Source organism: Perca fluviatilis, chromosome 8 (assembly GCF_010015445.1).
Source record: "Perca fluviatilis chromosome 8, GENO_Pfluv_1.0, whole genome shotgun sequence".
Lineage (NCBI taxonomy): Eukaryota > Metazoa > Chordata > Actinopteri > Perciformes > Percidae > Perca > Perca fluviatilis.
Genome location: NC_053119.1, coordinates 12111546 through 12116663, shown reverse-complemented (window position 1 = coordinate 12116663; position 5118 = coordinate 12111546).

Below are 5118 nucleotides of genomic sequence, written 5' to 3'. Positions count from 1 at the left end.
TCTCACACACACACACACACACACACACACACACACACACACACACACACACACACACACACACACACACACACACACACACACACACACACACACACACACAGAGGTGTTATGCAACGGTTGCACTAGGGAGAGGCTGGGATGGGAGGTGTGTAAGTGTAATTCAGCGCGCCCCCAATACTCTTTCTCATCATGCCTCCTCAAACTGACTCCCACAATACCTTCCTGGGGTCCCAAGAAAAGACCTCCTTCTCTCTTCTTCTCCTTCATCATTTCAGCTGTCAGGGATGATTCAGTGTGGAGGTGGGCAGGGTGCAGTGATGACACCCCCGATAGCAAAACACTCATCTTTATTCATCAGCTCATCATCAATTCCCAGTAAATCAAACTACTACTCCTCGCCCTGCTGTCATGCAGTGCAAAGCTAGTAAATTCAAGTTTTAGTTTTCAAAATTGGAGGTGCTGCTTTCTAATAAGGGTTTGTTAACATTTATATATGTTAATGAATAATGTATTATTGCTTTATTGCTCAGTAGTCAAAGCAAGTTAGTTGTAGGAGGATAAACACCAAACAAAAGTGTTAATTATTACAGATATTTGAAGCACTATACATTATTTATTAGCTTTTCATAAAGCCATTAGTTACATTTGTCTTTATAATCCAATTAGGAAATCTCTTCATCTTACTTGAGTAATTTATGAGACTCGTTTTCGTTTTACACTTCAAGGACATATTTCTATTTTTATTTGTCTGCCATCTTATTACGCTGCTTGGAAAAAGACAGTTTTGCATGTTAAATGTTTGATTAGTTGATAAAATATGATATGATGAAGTTCTTGCGACTGGTAAGCAGTTGTACAAGTCACAAGGAATGACTCCACTCCACTTTCCTATCATCCTCGACCTGTTGTTATTATTCCATCTACAGTATGACAAGCATTTATTGCATCTTTAACACACATTTAAAAACACAGACATTGAAATCAAAATTGAAACAATTATATTTTGATGTATACTTTACTTTCCTACCCAAGGACAATATCACTAAGTTACTGATACGTAACAGATGGTAATAGTTATTTCACTGTTACCTGCTGAGAATCTCCTACAGCCTCGTGCAGGGACCCTGGCCTCCAGTTTGGCCTGCTTTGACCTTTTTCAACTAGATTATTAAGTAAATGGCATCACGATACAGGAAATAAACCAACTGGAGCATCACTCTGGATCCAGACTGATGAATATGAGGACAACAACAACAACAACAACAACAACAACAACAACAAAAGGAAATACTCACCACAGCTTAAGGAAGTGGATTTCAAATTAAGGCATTTCCAGGGGGTCCAGGAAGAGATGCACAACACCAACACCGTATATGGTTATAGTAAACATCGTGAGGAGCAGTGAACAACACATTTTATTCCTTATTATTTTTCCTACTTCTGCAGGGTCAGGGTCTGCAAGGGTCAGGTAAATGATGTAAACACTTAGATCAAATGTAGCACAGGATGCAGTTATAGCAGATATACTGTGCTCTGGCCATGCTCTCAGCTGCAGCTGTGACATTGGATGGCGGATGAAGACAGAAAAACAAACGGAGCATGACGAACAGGAATAAGGAGATTTAATATCAACTTTGTTTGCCAACAGCAGTGCTGTCTGATCAAACAAACCTCTCTCACCTGTGAACCGGAACTCTACTTGCAGTAATTTGCCAGACGTGCCTACGTGAAATAAACACTAAATCTGAAAAGACAGAAATAAAGCATCCTAATAATCCACATTTTCTGTAAAGCACACATCTGTGATCCTCTTCCTTTCCCCTTTTTCCAATGATGAAAATGAGTAAGACACACTTTATAAAATAAGAGTATAATCTCAGTCTCGACAGCATCTTCCCATCTTTTTGATTCAGCTTTGTCCTTCTGAGGCGCTGTAAAAGCTCGTCAACATTATCGCTTTTTTGTCCTGCCAAATTCATGCATGAATTTCAAGCATGTTTTCACAGGTGTCATCCACACTGAGTCAAATGTGGCATAAATTAAAGTGAAAGTAAACAGTGGAATAGTTTATAAGAGGCTCAGCGCATTCTGCTTTTTTCTTTGCCTTTTGAATGTCTCCATCTGGTGGTGGAGCTACTGTAGTGGTGTTGGCACAGAAATATCTTACGTTCCAATACATAACACCCTTTACTGAGTCTGAGTGACTCATACATGGGTTGCAAAATTCTGTGTCATCAGGTGGCTTAAACAGTAACTTCTAGCCACTTGAGTTTGTATTAAAAAAATATACAAGAAATGTTATTGACATTTCTTGTATCTTATAGATGCTCAATAACAGTCCCCTAATTTCACTGGCAAATAGTGAGCTGGTAAGAAATGTGGTGCTTAAGGGTAGCTGTTGGGCAATATAACTAAATTATAAAGTATCTTTAAATCCTGAATCTAATATTCTGAAAAACTAAATCACTCTCTGGGCTCTTAATCTTTAGCTACTTTGAGATATGCCAGCAAAGGAACACAAGACATGCAAGTTCTGAAAATTCAAAGAAAAACAATCCAATTCATTGCAGGTTTCTCTTGAATTAAAAAAAAATAATCACAGGGCATTGGTTGATGTTGCAAACCTTTGAGAAGACGAATGTTTCCAGTTTTAGTATGGCAACTGTAAATCATTTAAAGGCTCATTATCAGCCCAGGGCTTCAGGATGGTTCTTATTTTACTGATGAAATCTGTAGCATCAGTCCAGGTCCAAATTGACTTAAAATAAAAGTGTTTCACTACACAAACCTCGTAATAATTTTAATAAAATACTTGAGTGGGAGTGAAAAAGACTTTTAAAAATGACTAAAATAAAAACCATCACCATAAATTCAGTTTTTATCTACTCAAGTACAGAACCACTAGTTGAAACTCCTTCCTTTTACAACCTGTCCAGTTCCTATAAAGTCATTATTCTCTACTGGAGGGTAAAATCAAGCGTACCACCACAGCAATAACACAATGGTACAAAGTGTATATAAAAACATATATTTATTGTTCTGTTACTGTTGGTTAACTTGATCAACAATAAATGGTGGCAGGCCAGGAGATAAACTGTACACATATTAATAGAAAGCCTTAGAGAGCTATTCGGTATTTTTCTGTTCAGTGGCAATTAACAATGCAAAGAGAGAAAAACAATTTTCGCTACAGGCCGTACAGTTGATGAATGTTTTAATGGTGCGTTCAAAAGACATCCTTCAGCCTCTTTTCAAAGTGGTTCATCTCCTAAGCAGATACCTTTCCAAGAGGGGTAAAATACTGTACATTGTTCTGCATATTAATGCTCCTTACCATGTGGCTTGAAGAACAAGTTTCTTTTTCATGTATCCTTTGTTTAGGACAGTGATAACTACTCACCTTATTCTCCCCCTCCCCAAAAACGAGCAAGGCTGAAGAAAGTCAAGCAAAGCTTTAAAAATGAATGAATGATATTTAGACAGAAATAGAGGTGCTCCGTACTTGACAAAATAGTGTGTGGATTAAAATAGATAAAGGTTATATATATATATTTATACTATATATAAAGGCTTAAATCTCTAGATACAAGGACAGCCACCAGTGCTGTCCACACACATTCCTTAGTACACAAAACTCTTTAATGCAGCAACAAACTCACTTACTAACCTGCTTTGTCTCATTTTCTCTCCCTGGACCATTACGTCACGTACTGTACATACTGCAGTAAAAAGGATCACAGGATCCCGATCCCAAAAGTACATTTTCCCACCAGTGACAAGCTGAACTGCTGCAGTTAACCAGAGGAAATAAAGTAAACCGGTGGATGCAGAGCCTTTTTGCAGTGTCAGTTTGAAAGCATCGTCCACCCGGATGCATATCAAGGGAACATTCTGCACAGAAGTACTGTTCAATTTGGAGTTTCTATAAAGATGCTTCAGGGTGTTGGATCAACATAACCACAAATAAACCCATGTGTACACAACTAAAAATGTTAACAGTTTCTTAGCGTTTTCATTGTATTACTTACAGTGACTCCATGCTGAAAGGTGCTGATCAATAACACAGCGCTAATTTCATTAAAGCAGAATGACTCTGTTGTGTGACAAGCAGTGAGCAGGATCTGCCGTCCCATTGGCCGGATAACGACGAAGCGGAAGGGTAACAAGGCGGGGGAATGGAAGCAAGTCTCAACTCATTGGCTGAGTTCCTCTTCAAAGCTGTGGTTGCTTGTTACCCAAAGAGTTTATGTGTGAAACTAAGTGGATGAGACCAGGTCCAAAATGTCCGTTTCAATCCAGGAAAGCCTTTACATTCCGCACACTGCAAAACAAATCAAATCCAGTTCCTAAAATTCACGGGGGAACTTTTCTCAGTCTCTCCTGCATCATCACGTCCTCCGTCTCCATCGAGGAGCGCCAACGTTCAGACCGAATGTGCAAATGTCACCCATAACGCAGAACCGTTCGAAAACAACTTGACAAAAACAATAAAATGGACAAAGGAGAGCTTTTTGCAGTCCCGGAAACATCCCTGTCTCCCATCCACTGTAAGAAGTTCTTTACACTGAACTGGTTTTTTTTTTAAATTTGCAGGATTTTAACTGAAAACAATCAGTTTATGTGCCACAAAACTAATGGAAGAGACGATTAGTAAAAGACTGCATACAAATGTTCATACGCTGTTACCTCCAAAGGAAATAATAAACAAAGATATTAATTGCACATATTCTCTGAAAACTGCAAAGCCCAAATTAGCTCAGTGTTCATCACCTACCTCGTTCAAAAGTGTAGAGCATGGTATGAAACAACAGCATTTAAGGGGGTAACTTTTGAATGTTTAAACCATAAAGAGTGACAATTCACTGAGTCTCTGAGCTGTGCGAACTTTGGGACTGACAACAAAACGAGATACTGTAATCATGTCTGACTGCATTCTGTAATAAAGTGAAATAAACATCTCTCGTAAAAACATCTCCAAACTGTCTAAGTGGACAATTTGTTGCAGATCTTTGGCTTCAGTGGTCAAACATATTTCACTTTTGCATCAGTTTAGATTCAAACAAAAGATTGCACTCTGATTAGATTTGCTTTTGAAGACAGCCAACAGGCTTTGTC